This window comes from Rhinoderma darwinii, chromosome 13, assembly GCF_050947455.1.
Source record: "Rhinoderma darwinii isolate aRhiDar2 chromosome 13, aRhiDar2.hap1, whole genome shotgun sequence".
Taxonomy (NCBI): Eukaryota; Metazoa; Chordata; class Amphibia; order Anura; family Rhinodermatidae; genus Rhinoderma; species Rhinoderma darwinii.
In genome coordinates, this window is record NC_134699.1 from 8,460,470 (window position 1) to 8,473,853 (window position 13,384).

General features: G+C 40.4%; 1 protein-coding gene and 1 long non-coding RNA gene across 4 annotated transcripts in view; one reads left to right on the plus strand and one right to left on the minus strand.

The window, feature by feature from the left end:
- The first annotated feature begins 3,243 nt into the window (after positions 1–3,243).
- MYT1 (myelin transcription factor 1) overlaps positions 3,244–13,384 on the plus strand; it is a 58,489-nt gene continuing 48,348 nt past the window's right edge. For both annotated transcript variants that reach the window (XM_075846560.1, XM_075846561.1), the window contains exon 1: positions 3,244–3,560. The gene's annotated coding sequence lies outside the window, so the exon portion shown is untranslated. The remainder of the gene's footprint in view (positions 3,561–13,384) is intronic.
- The window catches only part of LOC142666498 (uncharacterized), a 90,057-nt gene continuing 83,122 nt past the window's right edge, over positions 6,450–13,384 (minus strand). Inside the window, exons 4-5 of one of the 2 annotated variants that reach the window (XR_012851698.1) lie at positions 11,574–11,627; positions 6,450–6,722 (exon numbers count right to left, since the gene is read on the minus strand). This is a non-coding gene — a long non-coding RNA (uncharacterized LOC142666498). Of the gene's footprint in view, positions 6,723–10,908; positions 11,191–11,573; positions 11,628–13,384 lie in introns of those variants that run through there. The other variant, XR_012851697.1, reaches the window with a different exon arrangement.

Genomic DNA, 13,384 nt, shown 5'->3' on the forward strand with positions numbered 1-13,384 from the left:
TTTTGTCTTACTATAGGTTGTGTTTTATATAAACGTTGACTTGATTTAAGGTTGTAATATCAACATGCACCATAAGTATACGTGTTATTGCTTGTACTATAAGTGGCAGTAAATGTTATTATGATGTGCATGCTGCAAATATTAGTATTTTTTTTAAATATTAACATAGGCACACACAAGTTGTGTGTGTGTGTGTGTGCGCGTGTGTGCGTGCGCGAGCGTGTGTGTATTTTAGTTTTGTGCAGTGAGTGATTTTAGCTTTTTTATATTGATGCACTTGTCACAGTCCAAAATATATCACATATTGTTATGACATTATGGTTCCATTATTGCTACAGGCATTTAGCATTTTTATGGTATAAAAAAAAAACTCTTGAGTCTATGGCTAGCTCTATAATAAAACAGAGATAAGAGTTTGGCCTTAAAAAAACACAAGAAACTTTTAGGAACTTTCCTAAGTTGTTTTGTGGTGCTATGAGTAGGCCTAAGACACAAAGAAGAGCGCAGAGAGGCTGAATGGCTGCCAAGTGATACTATACAGCTTACTAACACAGCTTCAGCATTTGCCTAACGTACAAAAAAAAAAAAAAAAAAAAAAAGGAGTTGAATGCAAATCTGTCGTCCCATTGAGAAAGAAAACTTTAGACTTGTACTTTCTTTACAGACAAAGCAATTGTATGTCCTGAGGGGTGGGATATAGGGAGGGGGAGGGGTGTCATTATGACAATGTTAGCCTCAGGCCTTATTAAAACTTTTTTTTTTTGTTTCCTCCATCTGCCAGGGGTCTCCCCTTGCCGGCATATCCAGCCCTTCAGCTGTTCTATATACAATATTAATGCAGGCCCATTTAAATTCATCAAATACAACAGCATTAATTGTAGTCTGTGGTATTAAGGACGTCCATCTGCATAGGGACATAGAATAAGGGGTAGGCAAATCTTCACCCAGCTGCTAACTGGGAAGACTGGTGCCAATTAGACAAAGTGCAGTCTGAAGTTGGCTGCATTTTAGGGTCTTTTTTTTTTTTTTTACATTTTCGCTGCAATCTCAAGTCATTGAGTAGTCTATTCAGAAAATGCTGCCTCAGCTTTGCAATCACTGGATCTGAATCATCTATACTGAATGCATCACTTCACATAAGTTCTACCAACAAGAAATTATATTATATATTACAAGAAATTATATATTGCATCAATATAGAATTTATTTTAAAACACACACACACACACACACACACACACGCACACACACACGTATCTTTCTATGTACACACAACAACCAACATGTCCATCTATTTCAGACATGGAGCTAATGATACATCTAGAGTCTGCCATCGTGCCAACTATACTTTTAGCAAAGTAATGCTCTAATACTTTATATTACTACTCATACACACACACATCACATAGCACTCATTTATATATAAAAGGATAGGAAGAACAGTCGTATGGAGACACAGTGTGAGGAGTTTATATAAGCGGGGCCATGAGCTGAGGGGAGCTGTCCAGAGCCGGTGGTGCTGAATCCCCTGCACAGATTCCAGCAGAGCTCAGGCTGCCCCGATGTCTGCACTTTATCCCAGTGTTATATTGTTATATCGTTGTACTTCTAACATTGGGCCTGATATCCCTAGTACAGAATACACACTGTAATCTATCTGAGCTCCACAATATTCACAGCTCATTAAACTATCATGTAGAAGCTTTGATCAAAGTTACACTACATAGCAGGAAGCCGTGCACGGGTATAGTATAAAACACGACTTTATTACTTTACTGCTAATCCTACAACTATAGCAGCTTCTTCATATACTTCGCCTGGTTGTCTGCACTAGAAGTGTTTTATATCGTGACATATAGTAAGGATATTCCTCCTAGGTGACAATAACGTCGTATTAGATCAGCAGAGACCTGAACTTGACGACAAGCGATCAATCTTAAATGTGGACAAAAACTTCAGTATCGAGCTATTGTTATATGTATTTATAAATATTGTATTACTATGATAAAATACGGTGTGTGTGTGTGTGTGGTATAAGTAGTATATGTATTGTTTATGTAGTGTATATAGTGTGTGTGTGTGTGTGTGTGTGTGTGTGTGTGTGTGTGTGTGTGTGTGTGTGTGTGTGTGTGTGTGTGTGTGTGTGTGTGTGTGTGTGTGTGTCAGTGCTGAATTTGTCGTGTACTGTTTCTTGTATGCATCGTGATAAGTAATTATGGTAACATACTGCAGTGGAATTACCTGCAGTCCTATGCAAAACTACATAGAATAGCATGATCGTACGTACAAGCAGAGCTCTGCCACCTCCGTATACATACATGTATATCTAATGTGACCTTACTTGGAGGAGAAGGTGAAAACACACAGAATACTCGCATATGTCTTTGGGTGGGATTCCAGTGTAATATTGATTTTTATTGAGCAGCCTCTTTACGTTCTCTGCTTTCTGTATTAATATGTTCTAGGTTGATCTCTAGGGTAATTTATTGTTACCACAGCCCTTTGTATCGTCAGCTAAGTCTCCTTTTGTGGATTTTATTTCTCAACATCAGGGCAGGGTGGATTGATACATGGTGATCTGTGCAGGAATCTTACTGCAGTTGCTTTTAAATGACACATAAATGACTGAGTTAAAGTGCATCATGCAGCATCATTGCAGAATTTCTGCAAACGATACATAGATCGTAATGACTTATTAGAAATATTTTCTTATAATGTGCTGGGAGTGATGCAGAAAGTCCTCGGCATAGTCAAATATCCCTGGAGTAAAGGTTAGTTGCATGGGTGTGGTCATTCAGGAGTTAAATACTCCATTTTCTCGCTGCTGGTGACATGTGTAGTTGTTTACTGTGCTGCTAGGACTTTAAGAAGCAGGCAGAGAGGCTGTGGGTGTCACCGAGAAGCGTTGCAAAGTTGGATATTGGTATCAGGGGGGGAAGGTCACCCCTACCTACCAGATATGGACCCGGAGAACAACTTTCCCTTTGCTGTGGGTACACACAAGGCATCTATCATCAGCTGAGTCTTTCTATTAGAAATTATTGGACTAGACCAAAAGCTGTCATTGCATAGGGGTGGTGACAATGACAGTTGTAATATGCACACACCCCCCGTGTGCCCTCCCCACTGAAGAAGCTCCAACGATCTTGCATATTAATTATTAATCAGCTTGGTTGAGCCAGGCACCTTCTGTTGACTGGAGCAAAAGCAATAATAGGTTGCTGTTAAGAGTTGGGCCTGCCCACTGTCTCCCCGGAGGAAGTGAGCTGCTCCATCTTTTTTGATGCTGTACTGTAAATTTCCTTCACCTCGGAGAGTAAACAGATACATTGCAAGGCTGGAGTTCTGGAGACCCCCACCCTACGTGAGCCTGGTCTGCTCATGAGCTTGGTCAATAAAGGAATGAGCCCCCAGCCACCAGAACTGCTCAGTGGAAGGGCAAGGAAGCTTTAAGTGGGAGCAACAAAACAGCTTAATATCAGAGTAAGGACTGGTCTCCATCGCAGCCCTTTAACCATGCACATCCCTTGACTGCTCCCCATGATGTCATTGTGAAGAAGGTAAGTCACATTGTGTTGTGTGCTGTACACAATGAGCTCTCGCATTTCAGCACCTCTGACAGCTCCCGGCTTCTGCCGACCTCCTCTATGACCTAGGAGTAGGGAAACTAAGAGCCGCTTTATGGGGACCAGTCTCTTATTTTTGTAGGGATCCCCTCCACACCCACTCAGGAAGGACTTTTACTTGAGTAAACTCTATGAATGAGTCGCAGGATACGTCTTGGTATCGTCTTGGGCCCTGAGTGATTTCTGGGTCAGGCAAATCCTGATGTAACTAATGGAGATGTTTAGAGCAACAACACAAATGGAGAAACACTTCCAGGGAGACAAAGCCACCTCCCATGCCTCTCAGATTTCTGCTTTGCAGCTATTTGGATGTACTTTGTGACATTAATTCTTCTCATCTGCTCTGCCTCTCATCCAGTAGGGTTTACAGGACACATATTTAGTTCTTTTTCCAATATAAAGTTTAGGTACCATAGAGCACATTAATAGGGGCCATATTATGGAGGATATACTGGGGGGGGGGGGGGGATGATAGAAGATGAAGAGTGGAAGTGATACATTGTTATGTTGTATTTGTTATGGTAAAATAAAGTTGTTGAAAAGCAAAAAAGTCTTGAGATGTGGGATGGAGCTGTGTGGTATTTCAGTGGATCGTGCTTTTAGGGTTGCGGCTGATTTGTAGTATGGATATCTTGTGATATCGATTATATCTTAGACTAACGAGCATTTCTAAAACCGTTTCTGCCTCCACCAGTAGTAGTATTTAAGTAGCTGGGCTTCTGAGAGCGCCTGCGTGGTGTCATTTGTATGATCTCCCTTAGTACAATATCTGACATCCATTGTCAAGCCTCCCCCCTCCCCACCCCCAGCTCATATTTAAATCTGCATAGAGCTACAAAATCCTTTTCAGGACAGTTTTCCTGCTCCGAATTCATTTTTCCCCTCTCTTCTGGATCATCTGCTGCCATTATCAGCTTGCTCCATATGGTCACTTTAATTAATGGCAAACAAAGAACATGGAATCCGGGAATCAGAGGTTTGCACTCTGAGCCTTCTATGCTGTCATAGAAACCAAAGCTGGGAGCAGCCTCCCTGCCCCATAATGCTTTGTATCCTGTGATTATTGTGGGATGAGAGGCAAGCACTACAAGCAACAAGGCCACCATTCGCGTGTGTGTGTGTGTGTGTGTGTGTGTGTGTGTGTGTGTGTGTGTGTGTGTGTATAAAGGACACAATGGCTTGTCCCCTGCAGTACTACATCCTATTAAGTTCAGCAGACTATACAGTGCTAGTGAGATACATTATTATAGGCCCAGATATCACATGAAAGGATGATATAATGACTTCCTATGTAACAGAGTTCGGGATTTACATCTGCAATCGTTACAGCATGTCTGGCAAGTAATGGAAAATATAAAGTAAACTAGTTTTATAAGGAGCTCAACTTTTTTGTTGTTTATATTTTATTTAACTTTTTATGCATATATACTCTAGGCAACATTTGGATGTGAACAATTTGGTTACGTAACAAATACTTTCTATTTTTGCTACTTTTATATATTGGTTTACCTTATTACTATGTGACACATAACTCTATCTGTCCGTTTATTGCTGTATTGTATTTAAGAACGTTGTAGAAAACTGAATGTCCGGAGAGATGTATTGATAAAGCCAATAAGAAAGTTTCAGGATATGTAGATTGGAGGAGATGCATTAGAATTGGTCTTCTAGGATAAAATGTGGAGGCTTTAACAGCAGGGATCAGTTTTCCATTGGCATCACTTAGTGTCAAGATTGTAATGTTTCTTCAATAAGGGGGTAACCTTCGTTGTCTTTCAAATGGGCCATTCCATAAATGCTATGTATGAATTATCCACGCCACAGTGCCCGGGGCAATAGAAGGGTCCTGTCACCCTCCCACCTACACGTACTGAGCCCCAGGCTAAGCCTTTAACTTTGCCTGACCAATCAGAGCACCTCCCATGGGAGCACTGAATCACAGCTTTATAGGGATTGCAAACCTCATTAAAATACTATAAACTGTTTGGCGATATTGTCAGTGGAATCCCACATCACATACAATCCAGAGCCTACAATACTAGGGAACCTAGAATATTCTGGTGTATTTATTTGTTCCCATGATTCGTTTCTGTGTCAGAACAAGCGGAGTACCCGGCTATTTCCTTACAACTCCTACGAACTAATGGTGCATTTGCAGAGCGGATTTGGTTGGTTTTACGAACATAACCTTGTATTTGATATGTTTTTTATGTTTTAGGAGCCCAGTTTAGAAGATGTAGTGGAAGTCCTGTAGTCAGTGGTGTAGGCCTATAATCATCCACTCACTCACACACAAACTTATTTCCTTCCATCTTTCTTTATGGTACTAGCAGATGACTTCTACAGTCAACTCCTGACAGACTAATGAGTTAGGACTTTTCCTCCATTATTATATTCAGTCTCGTAATAGAATAGTCCATCAACGTTCAATGTCATTATCTTCAGGACACCCATGAACCAACTTGTTTTTGCCTACAGATCAGTGGCCTTGGGGGTTGAAGATTCTACATTGAAACGTTTGATTGCATTTTCATTACCAGTTCTCTTATATACTTCATACCACTGCTAAATCCTGACAATATTTTAATCGAGAGAGCCCAACTTTTGTGGCTTTTGTAGAGACAACTCATGTTTCCAGCCAGAAATAGAGAGGATATAAAATCTTGGAAGCAGCTGCATATAGGATGATACTTTAGTGTTTACGGTCTATGAAACAGAGTGTAGAAACCTGCTACGTTACAGTGTATTATTGCGGGACACATGCATTGCCTTTGCATAAGAAGAAATCAGTTCCTAGTGATTTTATTAGGATATATTGTCATGAATGTTGGCTCACAAAATGTCTGCCTGTGTCGTCATCAGCTCTTTAAGTTTTCCTTGCACATGAGTAGAAGTATTAGCTGGCTGTATCACACTTCAGACGTCATTGATTTCCCTAGTTACTGTTAAATCAAGCATTAGTTGACCCCTGGCTGCCAACGCTGTATGTGGATAGTAGCCCCACCTTTATATTCAGTGGGTTTCCATTAAAGACATTCTTCGGCCCACTAGCTTCTGCCTTCGGGTACTTGGATGACAGAAAGGCCCCATCCAAGACTAGAGTAATGAAAAAAACAGAGTTAGGCTTCGTTCACATCTGCGTCACGGCTCCGTTCTGACGCTCCGTCTAAGCTTTCCATCAGAACGGAACCCTGACTGAAACAAACGGAAACCTTAGGTTTCCGTTTGTATCCCCATTGATTTCAATGGTGACGGATCCGGTGTGTCTCAGTTGTGTAAGGGTTTCGTCGTTTTGACAGAATGAATAGCGCAGTCGACTACAGTATTGATTAGGTCAAAACAACGAAACCCTTGCACAACTGAGACAAATGAAAACCATTTGCACCGGATCCGTGAAATCAATCGTGATGCAAAACGGAAACCTATGGTTTCCGTTTGTTTCAGTCAGGGCTCCGTTCTGACGGAAGGTCAGACGGAATGTCAGAACGGAACCCTGATGCAGTTGTGAACGAAGCCTAAGGCCCCATTCACATCACGTTTGTGCTATCCGCCGAGCTTATATGTTTATTTTTATAAAAACGTGGACCATTGAAAACGTATACAGACGTGTAACATTTTTTCTCTGTTTTTTATAGTGTGTACGTTTAGCGCATACACATACGTCGGTATACGTTTATGTCCCTTTTTTTTAGCTAAAAAAAGTATGTTTTTTTCAAAGTGAACACTGATAGAAAAAAATAAAATAAATTATGTATAAATATATTGTATGTAAACGGATATAAACCTATAGCATTACATTTGCATACGTCGTTCATCGAGATCAATGCTAAAAACAGTTACGTCACGTTTACCTTTCTTTGAAGTACAGAATAGCACAACAGACTACACTTTTCAGTACTTTAAAAAAACAGTATCCTAACATAAATCATGACCAACATAAAACAAACGAAAGCTTTTTTGGTGTACGTTTGACCCATTATAGTTATGTATATGCCGAGCTATACGTTTCAATACTTTTTTAGTGTTTAAAAACATTAACACTCGGCAGATAGCACAAATGCAATGCTAATGGGGCCTAACTCTGCTCTTATTCAGGCCTTATGCACACGACCATAAGGATTTGTACTGTCCGCAAATACGGATCCGTGATTACAGGTGCACTTCCGTAGCCGTCCGTATTTGCGGAAACGCCCATAGACTTCTATGGGTGAGTCCATGGCGCAATTGCGGACAAGAATAGGATATGTTCTATATTTTGCATATCATTTCCACGGTCTGGACACACATTCCTATGTAAACTGAAGTGTCCCGAGCCTGTAGAAATGAATGGGTCTCCAATTTCATCTGTAATCACCTTATCCGTAATTACAGATGAAAACTACGGTCATGTGCATGAGGCCTTACTTTCCATATGTCATAAATATTTCATTCTTTAGTCTTTTATCTCCATAAGTTTTTATAACAAACAGAAGTTCCAGTGTATCTAAGCGGATGGGCACAGAGTGAGAAGATATTGCTAGTTGTATTCCAGATCCTTCATATAGATATTAGTTTTCCCCACTTGGGTCATTATTAAGCCACGTGTTCATGGTTCACGTTTCTATCTCATGGAAGATGCACATTTTTCATACGGTACCGAGAAATGTTTAAATCAAAAAGCAACGTATCCTCGTTAATTACTAACCATTGGTATAAAGAGAAATGTGTGCTATATATGAAACTTAGAAGAATATGAGCTCAGTGTGTAATAATCATTCTTTCAGCTTGTTCATATCGCTAATATACAACAGAGTACATGAAAACGCTAAAGCACCGCTGTGGGTTAAGTGTCTTTCTTTGGAGCTCTACTTGTGTCTTCATTATGTTGGCGTAAAGGACAAATGCCTGACAATCTCAATCTCCCTTTGTTGCCTAATACATTCATAAGCTTTTTATAGTTGTTCCAGGCTCTGCTTTCCATTGTTTTACAAATGAACTCGCCAGGAGCCGATTTTCACAGCTCATCACTCGAAGCGAGGTTACAGGGGGCTGGGAGGTGGCTTGTAGGACCAGGTGACTTTTCACCAGACGTTTCAGGCTATCCATAATTACTGGGAATTAAACAGCTGAGACTTCATCAGAGACCAATAAACTGAAAGCAGCACGAGAAGAAGGCTGGAATTTCAGAGAAAGAACAATCTTTGATGGGACCATGAAGCCGGAGTCTCCATGGAAAGGAGAATCCATTGATATTAGTTCAATGAAAACATTGCAAAAAAAAAAAAGAAGGCCCTTCACTCTTAATTTCATGTTGTTCTAATAGTTCCTAAAATCACACGGTGCAATGTTGGAAATAAGTTGTGGGCACGATATTCTAACGAAATGTTAGTCACGTCATTGGTTTACGATGACACGTAAGAAATGACAGAAATTCATCAGTGGTCACAGTCTAATCATGGAGTGGGCCTGAGAAACCGTATTAATCATCGTCATCCATGCACATCACGCACTTGGAATTGTACAGTCAGAGACTTCGCAGCAATGACAACCAAAATGCATCATCTTCCGTTCCTTAAAAGTGGGATGCGGAATCATCATCTATTATTCTGGCATTGGCAGATTATTATAAACACTAAATGGAAATTGGCTTTATGCATTATAAAGAGATGGCCGCAAATGGAAGGTTCTGGAAACCGTCAGCTAAATGAAATTGGAATTTTTTTATTATCTTTTAGATTGTTATTATGGTAAATCTTAGGATGTTCTGACTTATAGAGAAAACACCATCTTTGTGCTGGTACATAGCATTCAATGATTATTGTGTCATCTAGAGATGAAAATACAGATCCCAACACGCTGGGCCAACTCCGCCATCAAATCTACGTGAATCTTCTCATAGATCATATTATTGGTGACAGATAACTCTATATAGCGAAGAGCTTTATGCTGCAAACGGAGCTGAATCAGCTACAATGCTTTTTCCGGATTGAGCATCAGAGAACTTTCCTTCCTGCTAGAAATATCTGCCAAGCAATGGTTTGCTGAATATCTTCTGGATGGGAAAAAAAATAAATCAATTTTCCTCCTTCGTCATTTCAGTTCAGCCTTTTAATGCTGATTTGAAAAGAAGAAAAAAAAAACACCCAATGGCTGCCGTGTTACTAGATAGGGGTGAATTATTTCAAGATGCTTTTGAATTATTGCTGGAAGTCACATGATCTTCGGAGGTAGCTGAGTATGCAAAATCCCACCCCCTACTCTTTGCAGGCACTCTCAGGCTTTACACATCTTCATGCTTAACCCTTTTTTCTTTTGATCCCTTTGCAGTAATTTATTTAAAAGCCAGCATTTACTGGATCAACAGCCCCTCTCCTGCATCAATTGCCATTACATTTATAATCAGCTTGTCCAGATTGCACAATGAACACAGCTGCTTCTCATTTCCTGCTTGGTTTTGGTCTTCCGGAAAGCTATCCCCCTGCACTTCTTATTTGGTAGAACTGTGTTAGCTTTTAAACCAGAATGTTTAAAGCAGCGCAGAGTATTTCAGGAAATTAGAAAGCAGCTCTTGTGAGAAACCGTGACAGATCCAAACATGTAATTAGGTTGGTCAGGACAGAGGTTGCACGTGTCAAGTGAATGTCCTGATGTGCAGAGAGGAATGAAGTACCTTTGAGTTTAGGGCTTAGCTCCAGGACAGGGAATTTCAGGAGAAGATTATGCTGATCTTGAGGAAGGAAATGACCTGTCCACTCATTTTGCCATAGTGGGGAGATTTAACCTAATTCCCTGACGTTCAAACAAGAGGATCTCTTTGTTTATAGGAAGTTCTATTAATCTTCTGGATGGAACTCTTTGGCCAAAAAGTGCTGAACTGCTAAAAGAAAAATCAACGTCAAATATTTTTTCCCCACAAAGATTCAGCTTGGAAACTGATGTATAGATCAGATCTTTCTACGAAAGCCCAAACCGCATAAAACTAAGTTATTGAACCGGCCCCCTACACCATATCTCCAACTATGAAATATTTACACCACATTAATGTCTAGAGAGTCTCTACTTTGACTATCATTTCCATGGTATATTTAATATAGCACGCTTTCGTTCTCCCTATGGCTGTATACTCATCATTTTTCATTTACACACGCATGTCATGGCTGTGGAAGTGATCAAATCTTAATGATATCATTTTACTGTCAGAAAACCGGGGGTATACATTGTCTCTGTGAATGAAGACCCAACCCAGGAAAAAATGTGCTTTTTTTAATCCCAGATTCACATAAAATAGAGTACATGTGGATAGGATACATGGAAAACCAAAGAATACAAACTTCACTGGATAAAATGACTTAACTGGTAGAAACCAATCAGATATTAAGAGCAGGAAAAGTATTGACGCCTCTGAACTCTTGAGAATACCACAGCTGGAAAGGAATATAAAGGAGTTGATACTTGATCCAATCAAGTCAGATTTTACACAAATGACCAGATGGAAATGTCATCTTATTTTGAGCACATTAGAAGAAGACCCTGCTCAATGGGACAAACCACTATATTGGAAAAATGTAAGGAATAAGAGGACAACCTGAAACAAAATGGAAGGAAACAATCAAATAAATCAAGAAGCCATTATTGAGAAATCTGAAGACCAAGCAGGAGATCGGACATTGTGGAGAAACACTGTTCATGTGGTAACCAGGTGCCGAAATAAACTTGAAGTGAAATAAATCCAATACATAACAAAAACCAACACGTTAGGACAGTCTTGGAGCCAGAATAACTTTATACAACAGGCAGCAGCTATTTTTGGGAAGATCCATCAGGCTATTAGGAACTACTGACATTACTAAGGCACACATTGACTCCTCCTGAACACCTTCATAGGATGGATTCCAATAAATATTAGTTGCACAGGGTTATTGCCTACTACAGGTTTCTATAAATTATCATAAATTTGGTTCTACTTACAGAATGGCCGCCTCTTCTATGCGAGATTCTCTTCTAATTCTCTTTAACCGCACCCTAGAGGTTAAAAAAACATACATTCAGGTTATTAACATGTTTCCCACGAAACCTCTGCTGTATATATTTAAGGCCGGGTTCCCACAGGACAGAAACGCTGCGTAAAAACCACGCAGCGTATCCGACCTGGAACCCGCAGGACTTTCCGTCCGGAAAAAAAACCGCACAATTTTGGTGCGATTTTTCAGACGGAAATTCCTCTGCATAATGAAGCGCACATTCTTAACCCCTCCCTCCACGGACGTCCACTCCGGCCTCCCTGGATGGCGTTTCAAGACATGTGACGCTGCAGCCTGTGATTGGCTGCAGCGGTCACATGGGATACAAGGTCATCTCAGGGAGGCCGGACTGCACGAAGGAGGAGGGTGTTCTGGGTAAGTAGGTTTCTTTTCTGTTTTTTTCAGCGTTGCGATTTTTGCGGCGTAAATGGTGCGAATACGCCGCAAAAGTCGCAACATATGGCTTTCTGTTGCAGGTTTTACATCCCCATTGAATTCAATGGGGAAAACCCGCAGCAGAAAAATCGATTAAAACCCAGCAAATTCAATTCCGCACCGCAGGTCAATTTATTAACGTTTACGCTGCAGTTTTTTTTTTCCGCAGCGTGGGCATGAGATTTACTAAATCTCATCCACTTTGCTGCTGCTGTAAACACTGCGGAATTTCGGCAAAGAATTCAGTTGCGGAAATTCTGCAGCATTTACGCTACGTGGGAACCCGGCCTAAAGGTCAATTAAAACATTTGCAGCAAGGGTCATGGGCTTATATCATTCACATATGGATGTAAAGGTGTCTGAAAGTCATCACTGGAGATATATGACAAAGTAGGGATCATTGGGACAGGAGCTTTTCTGGACTTTCTGGTACGTACACTACAGTCAGCCTCTCCCCAGCCTTTGCATTTATCTGCACAGCAGAATGACTTTTGGTTTAGTACCTCTGTATGAGAAATATATAGAGACAGTTTTTTGGAGGGAGAGAGAAAGAGAGATGAAGTTTTATCCAGAAAGTTACAGTAGAAAATGACAGATATGTTATAATCTACTCTGGTTAGACTGGCCTTATACATCTGTCATTTCTGGGATTAGAAAAGCTCCTAAATTGTATGACAGGTCAGTGTCCTGGTTTATGGCCGCAGGGCGCTGCACACACATCATTTTCTATGTAATTTACCTTTAACTTGTTGTCACTCTGGAAACAACTGACATTTAGAGGCTGTGGATTTTGACTGCACTTACAATTACACATTACTGGGGAGCTGTCATTCCTAGTTTTGCAATTAGCAATAATGGAAGTTTTTCAGGGCAATAATCTAAAACCTCTTTTTTTTTTTGCAAATAGCATGAATAGCATTAGGTTAAGGCTGACAAATTCAGAAAGGTCCTGTACTGTATAAAATATATGAAATATATGAAAACTCCAGGCCTGACTCAAACCTGCAGCTAGCTGCGACACAATCAATGGCAGGACAGCACCCAAGTCATGTACCAATTTATCACTCATCCTGGATGTGACCATGGTATGGGTTGGGTCACTACTGTGCCGGTTTATTAGAAACTAGACACATGATTGATGAAAGTATCTGGGTTTATAGAAGCAGAGGTAAAAGTGCTCCAACTGAAATCAATATATCTGGGATGAACCCCTTTATATAAGGGAATCTTACAGATAATAATGCAGGACTAGGTGTGCCACTGCAACTACCAAACGACTTCCCAAAGCAACCACCAGAGGGCTAGGAAATGACAACTTCCTTC